This window comes from Malaya genurostris, chromosome 3 (genome assembly GCF_030247185.1).
Source record: "Malaya genurostris strain Urasoe2022 chromosome 3, Malgen_1.1, whole genome shotgun sequence".
Classification (NCBI taxonomy): domain Eukaryota; kingdom Metazoa; phylum Arthropoda; class Insecta; order Diptera; family Culicidae; genus Malaya; species Malaya genurostris.
Window position 1 is genome coordinate 113,127,791 of NC_080572.1, and position 18,168 is coordinate 113,145,958.

Consider the following 18,168-nt stretch of genomic DNA (forward strand, 5'->3'; position numbering starts at 1 on the left):
GTCACCGGCATCTTGATAGTGGAGCAAATCATTTCACTTTTGTGATAACAATAAAGTCATCGAGGAAAAGTTCACCGGTGCTGCTGAGGTCCGTTTCTTCGGGGACACTGGGTGCCAACGACGGATGTGCGGAAAACTCAAACTGTTGAAGAAAAACACGACAGCAGCTTGGCTGCTTTCGATTCACGTGCATGGAGCGGAACAAGTCTTGTGGAATCACAGAAGGGGAAAAGTTTTTGCTTGAGAAACCTCACAACCCATAATTCCTTGTCGATGACACAATCACCGTCATCCAATGTTTCACTGGTACGGACGTTCGGCTCTCCTGCGTTGGGTGCACCTCGGACCTTGAGTCAATTGGGTTACGCGATGTATGAACAACCTGGACTCGAAATTTACTGCTCGTGGAAAATAGATTGCATGGATGCGAAGTTGAGCAAGCAAAATATTTTGTTTCGTTATTTCAATTGTAATCACTGATGGGTTCATACAGATAGAGCAAGCATATTGCATCTTGAATCGTCGAAATTTTATGCAACCATTAGGATAAATAAGGTACAGCTATCGCTTGTCCAGATTTATTCATCGGCGATAGCTTTTCTTTGTCGTGCATTTGCTGAAAAAGCTATTTTGTTAAATGTTCAGAGCAGAGCAAGAGCCGCATTAACATATAAAACTCGAAACTTACGTATTTTTACCTTTCTCATATAGAAAGGTTATACAATCACTGTGAAAACCAACTTTTGAACCGAGGCCCGGAGGGCCGAGTGTCATATACCATTCGACTCAGTTCGTCGAGTACGCCTGTGTGTGTATGTGCGTATGTGTGTATGTAACGTTTTTTTGCACTAACTTTTCTCGGAGATGGCAGAACCGATTTTCACAAACTTAGATTCAAATGAAAGATCTTGAGGTCCCATAAAAAATCCTGAATATTATTTAGATCCGAATTCCGGTTCGGGAGTTATGGGGTAAAATGAGCAAAATAAGAAAATATATGTTCTAACTTTTCTCATAGATGGCGCGACCGATTTTCACAAACTTAGGTTCAAATGAAAGGTCCTGTAGTCCCATACATAATTCCTGAATTTCATGCGGATCCGACTTTCGGATCCGGAAATATAGGGTAAAGTGGGTTGAAATTGTATACCATCACTGAAAATGGGAAAAACCTTAAAAAATTTTCTAAATCGACCTCAAATGTTTTCCAATTGATAGTTTTTATCAGTAGACGGTCAACAAACCGATTTCGGTTATTCTTATAAGAATCGAAGAAAATTATTTTGAAGAATACCATAGTATTATATATGATAATATGATTGATATGGAATTTGGCCTTTCTGTTTCAACAGACTTCACAGACGATTCTTAGCGTATAGAATCATTGCATGGCTAGTACTACGATCCTACTGACACTATGAATCCTTCCAGTTCGAGTTCTACGAAGCTTTGAGTAATTTTTTAGCGTTATCTGTTACAACTGTCCTTGCAAACAAAATATGTTTCAGGACTTAGATTCCACACGGTAGATTGTTGAGATCCGTCCATTTTTAACGGAGATACGGAAATTTTGGTGTAAGCGGTTTGTCCCCCTATTCCAGTAACAAAGTTTTATAGCGCTTCTTATGAAGCGATGTTTGGGTGCAAAGTGAAACACGATTTTTGATACTGCTGTATGCAATTGTTTCTAAGCACTTAAAAGGCTATGTACAGCACCCTTTTTCATACATTTTCCACGATTTGATTTTAGCACGATTCGGTTTTGGCAACATAATCGTTCGAAGTGTAATTATGTATTAGAAAGATGGCAGTATTTTCGAATTCAAAACACTTTCATTTTTATATTGATGTAAACTGCTCACAGCAACCATTGCTAGAAGAAACATAACTTCTAACACCCATTTACCATTCGAAGAAGATCGTCGCGATCAGCAAATGCCTGTATGTAACAAATGTCATGGCTTAACCGATTTCTACAAACTTAGATTCATAGGAAAGGCCCAATGCTTTCATAATTTTCATTTCGATCCGGTTTCTGATTCTGGAACTTCAGGATGATATGTGTAAAAAAGTGAAATTATTCTTTCTCATTTTCCACGTAGATGATTGAACCGATTTCCTCTATCTAACGTTCAACTGAAATATCTCAAGATCCCATAAGATCTTCATGTTTTCTAATCAGATCTGACCGGAGACACTGAGTAATGAGGATAAAATGTCAATTTTATTTAAATTTATCGGGTTTATCGGGCTTATTTTAGTTATAGCGGTATTCGATTTTCGTGCCCGGAAGGTATCAAAAAAATTTATTTGTATCGCGCTACGTTTTCTCAAACATGGCTAAGTAGTGTATCGAAAATTAACTATCCACAAATTTTTCTTTCAAATTATGATAACAAACGATATATTATTCAAACATAAAATTGATCCTCTATTGTATTAGGTTAATCTTGAGCGTAATGAAAACCGGATGAAATTTAAGTTTGCGAATTTTCGAACTTTTGAACGAACGCTCTTCATTAAGTTCCAGACAATTGTTGCATAGCCTTTGTTAACGCTTGAGTCCAAATTTTTCTGAACTCCTACATGTTCCCAGCTGCCTTACCAGTCTTATTGAAGACCCTCTTCTCGATTGCCCAGTAACGTTCGATGGGTCGAAGCCGAGGGCAATTTGGTGGATTGAGATTTTTCTCAAAGTAATTTATACCCATTTCCGCAAGCCAATTTAGAGTGATTTTGACATAGTGAGCCGACGCTAAATCCGGCCAAAATAGTGTGGGTGTACTATGCTTCTTATATAAAGGTAGCAATCTCTTCTGGAAACACTCAGATCGATAGATTCCTGCATTTATAGTACCGGTAGTGAAAAAAATGGTTGACTTCAAACCACAGGAACATATTGCTTGCCACACCAGTACCTTTCGACCGAATTTCTCCACTTGAATCGACCTGCTCGAATCGCTCACATCCTCCCCAACGACGACAGTAAACTATTGTGGACCTGGAAGGGTTTTTGAGTCCTCCTTTACATAAGTCTCATCGTCTATCAAAACGCATGCATCCGGACCCTGCAAAAGACGCGAATACAATTTTCGGGCCCTTGTTGCTGCTCGCTTCTTCTGTTCTACACTTTGTTTCGAGATTTTCTGCTTCTTGTCGGTCTTCAGATGATTTCGCCTCTTGATATGCTGGATCATTCCGACACTCGTTCCTGTTGACATTGATTTGTTCTTCAAAATTAGAGATACCACTTTCTGGTCCAGTTTCGGGTTTTCTGTCTCTTCCTGGTAACTCATCCAAAGAATAGTGTTCTCTAAACTTATTAATGATGGTTTTAACACTGGCATGATGAATTCCAAACCGCTTCGCCAATTTTCGCATAGTAATACCCTTCTCACTTAGTCATGTGTCCAGAACTTTAATTTTCACTTGCTTTTCAATACGCGACATTTCAACCGCAGAATTTCAACCGCACAAACAAGTAAACAAACAAAATCTGACAGCCAAACTCACAGCATGCTGTGATCTGAGCAAAAAAACCATCACAAATACATGCGTACAACACAAATGTATGTGGATAGCTTATTTTCGATACACTCCTTTCAAAAATTTCAAAAATTTTGAAACAATTGAAATGGCTTACAATCCCTTAGGTGAATTTAACATAGTCAGGTCTCCGAGTTCCGAATCCGACATATTGAGAAGAGGAGCCAAATCGCTTTCTCAAAGTTAGCAAAACTGGATTTCATCAACAAGAATTCAAATGAAAATACTTCTGGTCTTTTTCAAAATTGGTGATTTTTACCCGATTCCGATTCTACAGGCCACAGGCTGATTAGTGTTTGAAATTCAAAATTTGAAAATTGCCGTCATTAGAGATGAAGATGATTAGAGATTTTCAAAGTTGAGCTCAAAACTATTCCAGTTTGAATTTTGTTTCATCAGCGCACAGTTTCTGCTATTTGCAAAACACTTTTTGCTTGGCCCCTGAGCCGAATAAACGAGAGAAAAGAAAATAAGCTTTAAAAACTTTCATTTTAGGAGTTCGATGGAACTATTAATTTGTTTCCTTAAGTTAGGAATAATAATAATATTTTTTTCATGCTCATGTTATGTTTTCGTCTGGCAAACTGAGCTATCAAGATTTTCCAAATAAAAAAACTAAAACAATATATCGGTGCTATAATTTATAGTTGTTCGATACTGGCACTAAATTAATATTTACGTTTTATGTTAGTGCTTCATAATCACATCGAGCCAACTATGATGCAGTGTTTTTATGCATTGAAATTTCGAACATATAGGTTAAACCCAATGTTAAGGTTACGATACGACATTTATATCGTATTAGTGTTGATTTCATACCAGTTCAGTGCTATCACTGGATGCTTATGGTTACTTAGGTAGGTCTCGGTTGCTTTGCTCGATTTCCACATTAATCTACAACTCCTTAAATTGTGCAACGGATTTCGGTGAATTTATTTATTCCTTTATCGCTCCAATACATTTTCTTGCCAATAAAACTCTTTCATTTAACTCTTGAACAATATTACTTGCATTATATGTATATATTGAATCCGCATAATGTACAAAATCTGTATTCGCGAATACAAATCTGCGCATTACGGATAAACTTGAGTAAATGACATCTCTGTTGGTAAATTAAGAAATAAACTCAGTCTGGAATTCGGACTGGGTTTTTTTGACGGGGAAACGAGTGTGTTAGTGGTTCCATCATGACACATGTGACTACTATGCCTCCTAACGGTACCTTCAAAATGACCGTTTAAATATTTCTTAAACTTATTTTAAGTTTCATGCCTGTTTGTATGTGCTATGAACTTATAAACCACGTAAAAATCAGTTCCATGAAGGCTGTGAACCATTTCACGAATGATTTTAACTGCCAGGGCCGGTGAAACTGGTGCTACGATCCTACTGACACTAATGAATCCCTTCGAATACGAAGAAACAGTTGATTTTCGATCAAAATGTGTCCCGTGCGTATCGAACGGCGCACAAAACAAATCCAGACACAGTCCAACCGCTGATGTGCGTGTCACACTTGGTTAAAAATGTCCCGAGACCGACTCAAAGATGACGTTTGTGATGTCAAACAAACCTTATTTTTCGAAAGTAACAACCTTCAGATGACATGTGTTAAATTTTGACGTCAATCGTACCACAAACACTAAACCTACCGACATATAAGTGACGTTACCTATTAATTTACGAAAAAATGAAAATAACAAATTCCTTGTATTGATGAAACATTGCTTCTTAAAGGGAAAAAACCGCGCATGCCCAGCAATGGGTTGAGAAGTGTTACTCGAACCCAGATTCATTAAAAATAATGGATTAGGCAAGTTTTAATGATCGTGTTGGATGAAAGAAAAACCATTCCTCGAGAGATTGCTGAGATGGTTGGTATTATGGTATTTTCCAAATGGGTGCCATGTTTGCTTCCAATAAAACAAAAGCAACAACGCATCAATGATCCAGAGGGCTATTCAGGACTGTTTAGTCGCAATAAAAAGGATTCCTTGCTTTGGTATGAGACAATGGACGAAACATGGATCCATCATTTTCTCCGCATTCAGGCGGAGAAATCCATCCGAAAACGCAACAAGTAGCTAGAACAATCATGACGTCAGTTTTTATATGGTCGAATATAATTAAGATCGATTATTTTAAAATGGAGAGTACCATCAAAAGTGAACATTAGATTGAGTTATTGAAGCGTTTGAAATTCGAATAAACAGTCTCATATGATTAAAAAAAATCTTTAGCCAAGACAATGAACCGTGCCACCAGCCAATGAAAGCAATAGCTAAATTGAACGAATTGGGCTCCGATCGTATGTCGTATCTGTTAGAAGAAACCATGACAATGGTTTGGGAAACAGAGAAAATTGGACATGGTTAGTTACTAAATGAAGTTGCGATCACCAATTATGCATTAATTAATTAGCAGCATGTGTAACGATATCGAAAATCAGTTACTTCAGCTCGACTCCTCTACTAGAAGGTGAATGTTAAGATACTAAAAAACTTCAGCTTGCTCAAATGAACCTTGTCACGTCGCACCTTACTGATGTATATCTTCACATACTTACTCTACCATGAGTATTAGCATTCTATAATTTTGATTTTATTTATTATTCCGAGTTACAATAACAAAATTCTTATTGTTATAAATAATACTATTATTATCATTGTTTTTCGCCGAAAACTTCAGGTGGATAATTTTCGGGTGGGTATTACTACCCACCTCTTTCACCGGCCCTGTTAATTGCTGGTTAAAATTTATCACTTTGATAGTAAATTTTCATCGAGTAGTTAAATTCAACTAAAACTACGGCCCAGTTCAAATATTGACGGATGGAAAGTTATGGGAAAAACAAAATTATGACAAGTGGTATAATATTTGCAATGCAGAGATCGTAAGAACTTCGAAGAAAACTTACTTCAGTTGACAACATATTGAAACTTTTTATTTTCTTTGACTGAAAGTATAAAAAGGAATCACACAGAAGCTAAAGCTCAAGAATAGCAATTGTTCTGCAAGATTTTTTTCAGTATCGGAAAATAATTATCAAAATGTCAAAAATAACCAATTATTTTTTCATTGAATATATAAATATATGCCTAAAATATTACATTGAATATATGCCTTCAACAATTGGCACGATACGGCTCGACAGTATATAAAGTATACAAAACGCGCTCACATTTTTCGCCGTTAATTGGAAAACTTCTTTAGGGTTCCGATTGGTTACAACTACCCAGTTCAGTTCGCTTTCACATCCCATCCAAGTCAGTCGATAAAACAAAACCGCTTACGTTCGGGACGGAAGAAACCAAGTACAGTATTGTGTAGTAAACAATAGAACGATCTCGAAATTAGTGAAACAAACGAACAAAAGCTACCGCCGACATGAAAGAATACAATTATTGTTAATTTGAGGCAGTGCAAAATTCGACCTTCGAAACGAGAACTTGAAGGTTTGCTTAAGGAGAAAATGCATCTTGACATTAAACGTGTGCATTTTCTTCAATGCAATAAGACGAATAATGTTGTTTACATCCAGTTTTATAAAGAGTTGGATGCAATTCAATTCGTAAAAGAGAATAACAATGTGCACTATGTGGAGCACGAGAACATTAAGTACAACATTCCAGTATATATGGAAGATAGTGCTATAGAAGTGCGTGTGCATGATCTTCCCTCATGCGTCATCGATCCTTATATTCGCAAAACTATGTCCCAATACGGAGAGATTCTCTCTATCGAAAAGAAAAGTGGAAGAACTTTTTCCCCGGTATTCTAAATGGCGTACGTTTGTTACGCATGCGCTTGAGGAGGCCTATACCTTCTTATGTGACTTTCGGTCAAGATACAAGAATCCCGTGCAAATCACTTGTTACCTATGACAATCAGATGGTCTCATGTCAACATTGTTAAAAAGCTGTTCACTATGGTAAGTCATGTGATAAACTGGAGAAGGAGACAACTATACCAAAGGACAACGGTGCTTCCTTCACAGCAACCCCAGTACACATGTGACAGCCACCAACAACAATGAAGCATCCCCTTCAACGAATCTATCATCATCCCCTACAAAACAAAGTACACCAGCTGCAGTAAACAACTTACCCTCCAACCAACCAACAACTGCAACCAAAGTACAACAAGGTGCATCTACAGCAACGAAATCAAAAACAATACCAGCGATGTGGCAATGGATGACGAGACGAGCCACGAACAAAGTGCCCCCCAATCATCGCAGGAGGGAAATGGAAGCTAATATCTTCCTAGAAAAAGGGTGACAACGAGATCTAATACAAAAATAAATCTTTTATTAAAAAATCGGCTCAATCGGCCACGTGAAGCTTGTACGCAAATAAGCCTGAATAAAAAAATATCTTTTCAATAACTACCCAGCTACCCATACTATCGACCGGGCCCGAGTATAACAATACTGCTTTGATTTGTTGACTTCTGATTAGTCTGCATTGAGATTTGGACACAGTGGATACCGCAAATCATGATTTCTAAGAAGAGTTTTCAAAAATACTCCTTTACTCCTTTACTATTTCTCAATATTTCCCTATGATAAAAAAAAGAAACAAACCAAACACGATTGTTGCACTGGAAGTCAGCGTTGAATGAGTCATTGGTGTTAATGTGCATAAAACCATGTCAATATTGGACTATCAGGAAAACAACTTTTATGCAGCGGACAATTAATTTACCCATCAAATTTTGTAAAACCTATTTCTTACAGTACTGTTGAAAAATTTCTTTTTATATACACTATTTCAACATGATATTCCAATACTAAAACGTAATAACGCATACAGCTGAAACCATCTGCTGATCTTTTGTATCGACACTCAATCGCCTTCCTAATTTCTGATTGCAGACAAATTAACAATCATTTCGGTAAGCATCGTTCTTTCCAGTATCAAGGCATTTTTTTTTGCATTCACTCGTTATTTTTCATATGATGTTTCGTTTTTTTTTAATTTTCAATATATGCAAGAACGTTGTTTTTCGAGCGTCCACCTCCTTCCGAAACTCCGTTTCCTCGGTTCGATGGGGTTTCCTCTTTGCGTCACATGATGGAAAAATATTTTGTTCAACAATATTTCTCCGATTTCATTTTCATCCCTTTAATCAAAACAGCCAAATGCTTAGCTCCAAAGGCTGCCGTCTTAGCTTTCCTGTTCTTCTTTTTTTCAGTCGCGATTCCGCGAACCATTGCCGTAACCAACTCGTGTGAGTCGCTAGAATGAGAAGGCGGCGATGGTATGGAAGGGGATGGGACGGACCAAGAAAAACACTCTTGTTTTGGTTGTGTTTTTGTGCTTTTCACCGACATAAGTAATACTGTAATAATAAGGCATAACATTGTGACTCTCGCACGCACAGTTCCTGCGAGTTGCCGCGAGGGGAGTTCACAAGAACGGCGGCGTCGTGAAGCGAACAAAAAAATGAAACATTCTTATCATTTGGGCTGGCTGCCAACATTCAGGAGACTACTTAGGATTCGTATAATGACGCAATGATGCGGTTCGGGAACGTTGGGACAAGGAGAAAAGTGAATTACAGCGCTCACATATCGTATGAGTAACATTATGAATATTACATGGGATCGATTTGTGGAAACTGCCGAGGAGTATTGCTGTAGCGTGTTGATGGACATCACACCTTCCGTGTATCGAAGAATTCTCAATAAACCAACGCGGACTCAATTTAATCAATCAATCAATCGATGTATAGACATGCTACGAAATTGTATTCTAAAACAGACTCAGTGTATTTTTTTTTTGATAATTATTTAAATCAAATATTATACTCTACGCTTCATTTACCGATACAATAAATAAAAGCATTGAAATTCGAATATTGTAGCTGAATTGAAAGCTAATAATGTAATTAACAGCTTTCAAAAGGTGCTCCGTGAAATCGTTGAGAAGCGGAACGAATACGGAAAAATATAGCGCACCTCTGGCGTAGTCCGTAAATGAAAACGAATTATTTTTAATGCGACCAAAAAAAAGCTTTTCGTCTTCGAACAGAGCTGCAGGATGGAAGATGGGAAAATTAGACAAAAAATTCGAAGATAAAACTGCCAAGATTGTAATCGAATCGGTCGTGGGTTGCCTTCCTCGTTGGTTAGGAAGTTGTCGCGGGTGACTTTAATCTACAATCTTCTACCAAAAGTTGGGTAACTTGTGGGCTCATCGGGGTAGGCAGACCGAAGAATCTCTTTTTCAAACGTCAGCAACGAGTTTTGTGAAAAAAAACAACTTCAAACAGAAGTGAAGATGAATCACATTATACATGCAGATCTCAGGTTTTATTTTCTATATATACTCTCTCCAACAGAACATTCATTCAATTCGATAAAAAGAAGATTATATTTCTCATCGTTTCTTTTACCTCATCCTGAACCCTTCTGGATTGTACCCGGTTCCTCGCTATCAAGCTACTAATATAAATGCTACGACAGTTTCTTTCATTTTGTCATTATTTTCGTTCTTCATCATTCGTATTAAGAAATAATACGCATAGAGAGTTCGGAAAAGATTTTCGGAAAGGGAATAGTCACAAATCATGCAGTAGAATATCTTGATATCAGAGTATGTGACGCTTCCAATCGTACGCACTTCACAAACATGTTTGACTCGACATTCATGTGAGCCATTATCACGTTTTCGGAATCTATTCTAGTATTCCCTTTATGTATTCAATATCAGATATCGGTCAGAGTTCGTGTTAATTTCTATTTTTTGTTCAAGCGTTGAAAATTTGGATCAATTTGATCATTAAAGAAAACGAAAAACGAAAAACGAAAAACGAAAAACGAAAAACGAAAAACGAAAAACGAAAAACGAAAAACGAAAAACGAAAAACGAAAAACGAAAAACGAAAAACGAAAAACGAAAAACGAAAAACGAAAAACGAAAAACGAAAAACGAAAAACGAAAAACGAAAAACGAAAAACGAAAAACGAAAAACGAAAAACGAAAAACGAAAAACGAAAAACGAAAAACGAAAAACGAAAAACGAAAAACGAAAAACGAAAAACGAAAAACGAAAAACGAAAAACGAAAAACGAAAAACGAAAAACGAAAAACGAAAAACGAAAAACGAAAAACGAAAAACGAAAAACGAAAAACGAAAAAAGAAAAACGAAAAACGAAAAACGAAAAACGAAAAACGAAAAACGAAAAACGAAAAACGAAAAACGAAAAACGAAAAACGAAAAACGAAAAACGAAAAACGAAAAACGAAAAACGAAAAACGAAAAACGAAAAACGAAAAACGAAAAACGAAAAACGAAAAACGAAAAACGAAAAACGAAAAACGAAAAACGAAAAACGAAAAACGAAAAACGAAAAACGAAAAACGAAAAACAAAAAACGAAAAAAGAAAAAAGAAACAACAATATTTTTTCACTCCTACAAATAACCATTGTATAAAACTCATTTCAACTCTCGTTCAAATATATTGCCATGATGCTATGTTGTGGGTACCAAACCGGAACAGCAAAGCACGAGGCATTCACACTGAGTTGAAGGCTCGCCGAAAGCTAGAAGGACGAACATTAAAAGTGGGTTTGGAACGAAATGAAAAATATTCCAAACGAATGAAGTTTAAATTAAAATAGCTGGTGAAAATTTTACCTTCAACTGGCTGCTTTTTTATTTTGCTCGCTTTCGTTTTCGTTGTGCCACCGTCGAATAGCTTCCGAAAGCTTCCATTTCGCTGTTTTCCTTTCACATTTGGCACAAATCTGATGGCCGTTGCATGCGGCTGTCAAGTGCAGAAAAAGTCTTAGGTCAGCCAACACCAACGAAAACGCTGTGCATCGAAACGGAGCTGTCTGCACTGCCGAGCAAAACCCAAATCGTACAATGGCAGTATCCTGAACTGGATGCAGAAAAAAACAGCCTTGAATGAAAAGATCGTGAAAACTCCAACAGCCGTTGGATTTACCAGGATCAGAAAAAATCAACGATAAACAGAACCCGGTGAAAGAGATTCAGTTGTTCGTACAATGGCGGAAAAGGTTTTGATTATAACTCACTGAAATCGCATTGCGCCTGGAAATTGCATTTCAGAGGTAATACAGTATAGTGAGTGCAGTCAAAATTTGGTATTAGAGAAGTTATGAGAACATTTTCGAGCTCATCTTTCAAACCGTTGAATAAACCTCACAAAAAACATAATATGGTAGAAAACCCGTGTTTATTAATAATTCATAAGTTCCTTTCTCTATAAGAAGGTTAGTTCAGTTTCAATGCCTAAGATTTGACATAATCCTAAGGCATACTGTCTTTATATTCAATTGGACCTAAACCAACAATTAACCTACACTTTATTGGAAAGAATAGTTCCAAATTAATTTATTCAGCAATGTATATTACAATAAGCTTTTAGTACATCATACTTTTTCAGAAAAGCTTAGAGAGGGCAGCTCTACTTCTATTCATCTCGGCTGCTGAATTTATCTCCTCTGTTAAAATAGTGAAAAACAGCTTGCATTCTAATTTGAATTAGAGAAAATTGTTTTCCGCGAGGAACCGATATGAGCTCTGTACGAATGAAACTTTACACACGTCGCTAGCATGATAAACAGGGCAGGGTCATTTTCCCGGAAGCCGTTTCGCAAAAAGCCGTGTCACAGAAAACCATTTTGCCGAAAGGGCAATTTCGTGGAATGACATTTTTCCGAAAGGGTCATTTCTCCGAAGTGACATTCGACGAAATGATATTCGATGAAATGGCATTCGGAGAAACGACTATCGCCGAAATGGCTTTCGGTAAAATTACCCGCTCCCCTGATAAACCATTCAATTTTAAATAAGGGAGGAACCAATTCAACTCATGACTGAAAACTGATTATATTTTTGCGTACGCTTTTTCTTCTAATCAACGTGAATTAGTTAACTGTATAAAAATCGCGTTGTAGGAAGAACTCTAATAAATAAACACTGGAAAAAATTTAAACGCTTCTTCAAGATTTCGAAAATTAGCCGTAGAGAATAATTCAAACACGATATATGTATTTACAACTTTCATTCTTTTTTTTCATTTTAAGCTAGAAGTAGATGTAAATAGCAAAATAAGATCAAAATAATAAATTTCACCATCGTATCTTGTCTCGATGTTTCTGTGCTGCCATAGCGATACTTGATACTGTCTTCATATTTCATCGAAGGAATTAAGAAACAGTACAATATCTGTTTAGCATCAATATTAGTTATTATATCCTATTTCGTTATTAATGAGATATTTAAATTTCATTAAGTACAATTGAACCAGTAGCTATATATTTAAATAAACATCAATTAAATAAACTCCATTAGAATAAGATAAGAGATATGCTTTGATTTTACAATGACAGAATTTTATGTTTTGTCGCTCTTTTCCCATGCAGTCTTTGTTATGATTCTTGACATTTTAACTCTTATTTCAATAAGAAAATGATGATGATAATTTCTACCATTGAGTTATTTGGTTTTATTAGTAAAGTTTACTATTGGTTTGAAAATTATTTCTACCCGGGTCATTACAACAAAAATTTTACTTTAATGGTTTAACTATCTTTCAATAATGAGGGAATAACGGCTATTATAATATGCAGACATTTTCAAAATTTCATTCTTTGTGAAAAACAATCATTTATCTACTAGAATATGACATTACAGAACAATTTTCATCATAGTTACCAAATGGTACGGAATGAAAAAACTGCTGTTTGGTGGTTATGTCATTTTTGTAATTGTAGCTCCGGAAGTGGAAGTGTTCGCCAGTTTTACTCAATAAACAATCCAATAGTGGCAGTCGAAACTGTCCTAGTCATTCACAAGAAAATTGAGTGGATTGAAAAACAATGCAATCATATTTAAGAAATCGAAAGTATTTGTCAATCGCCCCTGGAACTTGGTCAAGCAATTTAAGCGGATAGAAAAAAAACTCGAAAACTCCGACACTTTTTTTTTGTATGATACAATTTTTGTGCAAAATTTTTTTTTATTTCATCGAAAGAAAGCACAGGCGAGAATACGTGGACACTTTTTAAAAATCAGTCTCCATCAAAATTTGCAGTTCTATTCGTACCTATCAAATGGTTTACCATACACAGGACACATGCAAGGTTTCATCAAAATCTGAACAAGTCGATAATAAATGTATCACTTTTCTATTGGTAATATCTGCAGCCGCTCAGGTAAATTCATTTTAAACAAAATGTTCTAACAAAAAAAGGAAATAGTAAGATTTTGCCAAAGAAAACTAAAGTCATTTGAATTAAATAAGAATACTTATTTTAACTGACTACATTGCTGCTATTAGAAGACAAAAACTACAAGGATCAGCCCCATGGGGTTGTTCGAGCCATTGATGTGGAACAAGTCAACCAAAATTTCTAATGGTCTACTATAAAACAGTTCAATCAATCGCCACACTTTTGAAGCCGCAATTGCACGAGAGTCTGCTTAGATTGATCTTGATCAGGAACCAACACCGAACATTGTTCGTTTTATAGCCGACGAAATTACACCAATATCCCAAATGTATGCAATTATATCTGTGTACATACTTGCGATACGATTTTGATATTTAAGCTTCTCTTCGCCAAGCTTGTGTTCAAGTGTGTTGTTTGTATGCAAGCAGTTATTTTTATAGCGTTAAGTTTCCCTACCATTCTGCGATTTCAGTTGAGACGATAAACTTTTTCTCATTATCAATCGAGTTCATCTTTTATAAATTAGAAATTTATCTTAAACACTCAAAATTTACCCTAGGTAGTTGTAAATTTCTCAGGTGAAACGACATAACATGGAATTTCATCCGAGCTTGCATGACACAAGATCAGAGAATACCAATTAAAACTTCAAATTGTTACATGGCACTTTTTGTCTTGCTGTCTAGCAACAACCTACCTCTAGCATGCTACGCGTAGGACTGAAACGTTAGCTGTAATTTTGCTTCTATTTATAGATTCGCGTGCTTCCAACAGCTTCGCTTTTGCATCGATTGACCAATCAGAGCGATGCTTTCCCTTCGATATATCGCTTACTCCTTCAAAACCGTCGTCTATGGCAGGGAAATCCGATATGCCGGAGTTTTTTAGCAGACAAAAAAGACTCGCTACTAATCAAAATTTCTTTCATTTATAATTGAAAATACGTGGCTTGATACATTGAAATCGAATCTTGAAAATATTTCCAATCAAATAACAAAATAATATTAATAATTGATACAAAATAGACTGAGCTGTAAGTGTCTAAAACCTAACCACGTTTCTACGTGTATTTTTCCTTGAGTTTCTGATTTGCATTTCTATATAGAAAATAAAGATGTGTTCCACATCAAAAAGCCGTTCAGCATTTCAAGTAAACATCTCCTATAAAGCAAAACAAAATCTTAGCATTACAATCAACAGATCTCGCAGTCATTTCTTGGTGTACAGAATCATTGTATAGCTAGTGATACGAGTCTTTTGACACTACGAATACTTTCAGATCGGGATTCGAACACTCGACGACAATCGATTTATAAAACCAGCACCCTATACCTTCAACCGTCAACCCGAAATGAAGTGATCTCTTACAAGGTAAATGAAATGAATAAAAATGTCCAATTTCAAGTATCCAGTAAAAATACCGATCAAAACCTGTACTATTCCACCTAGTGGTGTGATAACGCCTTTCTCATGCAACTCATTTTTTCATTAATAATATAAAGGGATTCTTCAAAACACTTTTCTCTGAATATTGATTCAGAACAGAAATGCTTGCTTTCACATACGCTAGCAAAGCCTCCTCAATTTTAAGCAGTTTTGACCTAATTTAATTAAATTTCTTCGTTATTTTCATTTTGGCTCTAAATGGCGGTGAGTGAGATCCGAACAAAGGTCAAAAGCAGTCTATTTTTATATACGTTGACCCTTTTATTTGAGTATAGGTTTGTGAAAATCGACTTAGCTGTTTCTGAGAAAATGAAAGGGAGTTCCATTTTTGAGTTTTCGAACACTATTTCCAGTACTTCCGGAACCGGGAGCTATGACCCGGTAAAGCTGAAATCGGTTCGTTTGGCTAGCAACTAGCATAACCTGTAAATTGACCAGTTTTGAACAAAATTCATAATAATTTTTACGCTCTTTGCATTATCGCTCTATATGATAAGTTGCAATACACATACATCAAACACACTATGTACTCTGTTTTTTCGGAGCCGGATCAGCCTAAATTTCTACATCAACTTATAGAAACATAATACTTTTCTTCTAAACCTAAGTTTGCGAAGGTCGGTCTGTTCCTTTCTGATAAATTGGAATGATTTCCAGTTTGGAGCACACGAGCACTTTCTCGGTACTTCCGGAACCAAGAACGGTTATCCGGTACATAAAAAATACCTCATTGAAGAACTATACGGCTAGTTGAAAGTATTTGGCTTGATTTTTCCGTGTCATGTATGAAAACACGCTCCCGAAAATGGAATTTTTATACTTATTAGCCTGTAACTCCGAAACCGGCAGTCGTATCCAAATGAAATTTTGTAGGGTTGTAAGGGGTTGTAACCCAAGTAACAATTTTTGTTACGCTAGCTTATTTATGACTAGTTTGCCACCAGAAATTTGAGTTATTGTTACTAACTTCTAACCACTTACGTGACTTAGCAACATTCTAACAGTTATTACTCTGAAATGGCTTAATTTTTTGCAGCGTGTTTTGCGGTGACATGTTTGTTTACATGTCAATAAAAGCTGCGCAATCGATTGGTTTCGGTACGGTTTATCGTTTCAATGATGAGTCGAATTGATCCGGAAACGCGAAAGAAAATTCTGCACACTTGGTGCTCAGAAAGTGGTGTCACGTCCAACGAAATTGCAAAACGGGTGAAAATGCACCACACAAGTGTCAAAAATATTATCGAGAAGTTCGGTAAGACCCTTTCCATGAAGGATTTGCCCCGATCCGGTAGGAAAACGGGTCCCAGCCAGCCCGGCCGGGACTTAAAAGTGGTTGAGTTCATAAGGAAAAACCCATCGGCGTCGACGGGGGTCTTTGGCTAAGCAGTTCAACACCATCATTAGGATGATTCAACGGATCAAAGTTCGGAACTCCCTGAAAACGTACAAGAAACAGAAGGTGCCGAAAAAGTCCCTGGTACAGCAAGTTCAGGCAAAAACAAGAGCTATAACCGGATTCTACAGAATAAAGACGGATGCATCCTGATCGACGACGAAACCTACGCCAAGGAAGACTCTCGAGCGCTGCCCGGACCGCAATATTATACGAAATCGGTGTACCAGGACCTGGACGACGCTGACACCACGGTTGCGATGGAAAAGTTTGGGCAGAAGGTGTTGGTCTGGCAAGCAATTTGTACCTGTGGTTTGCGGTCGTCGATTGTCTTCACGAAGGGCACAATTAACGCCAAGGTGTACGACGGAAGAATGTTTGCAGAAGAGAATGCTGCCACTGTACAGAAAGCATAAGATTCCTCCTCTCTTCTGGCCGGATTTGGCTTCAGCCCACTACGTCAACTCTGTTGTACAGTGGTTGTCAAAAAATAATGTACAATTCGTGGAAAAGGACATTAACCCACCGAGCTGCCCGGATCTTGAAAGGTATTGGGCAATTGTCAAGCGGCACTTTCGGAAGGAAGGTACAGTGTCCCAAAACATACAGGAGTTAAAAAAAACTGGACAGCTGCCACCAGGAAAGTCACAAAAGTAACTGTGCAGAATTTAAGAAGAATGTCAATTCCAAAGTGCGAGAGTTTCACAGAAATTAGGATTTTCTTCAATATAATCAGTGAAATGCATAAAAATGTATTTTTTCTACAATATATCGAAAACTGATTTTAAAATATGTTTTTTTTCGCTTATTTTCAATAATCAATGTTGCTAACTACTTTCCGATACACTCCTTATTGGAGTCATATAAACTTATTTTTAACTAGTAGCATAATTATTATTAAAGATATGTTTGGATTAAGTAGCAATAGTTTATAAATTATAATTAATTCTATATGACAAAAAGATGTGGTGATTTGAAAAAAAATTTTGATGCCAAATGGCTTAGAATTGCATGAAACGTCGAGATTTAGTGTCATCTCGAAAAACAATTTTTTTTAAATCGGCTTTTTGGGACTTAGAAAAAACATCAAAATATCAAATCCGAGAAAGTTGTTTTTTCAAAAAAAAATTTTTTTTCGAGAGGACACTGAATCTCGACGTTTCATGCAGTTTTGAGACTTTTGGCATCAAAAAAGTTTTCGATTTTGGAAATTTCATGTACTCTCCCCTGTGGTGCTTTTTAAAGATTGAATATTTTCAAAACTTTACCGCCAAGCAGCACCCCTTACGCATATCCGATTTAGCTCAAATTATGCATGTGGGCCTCTTTCGAGGTGCTTAAACTTTTGAGCACTAGAGCTTTACGAAAATAGAGGTGATCCCAAAGTTTTGGCGCCCTTATATATATAAGAGCGGTAAAAATCAACGAGTTTTGTCGGTTACGTCACTTATACCATTATATCTCTGTAACCAAAAGTCACAGTCATTTGATCTTCGAACTTGATCGGGCCATTGATCACAGTAGCTTTCAAACGAGCCTAAGTTTGTTAAAATCGGCTCAGCCA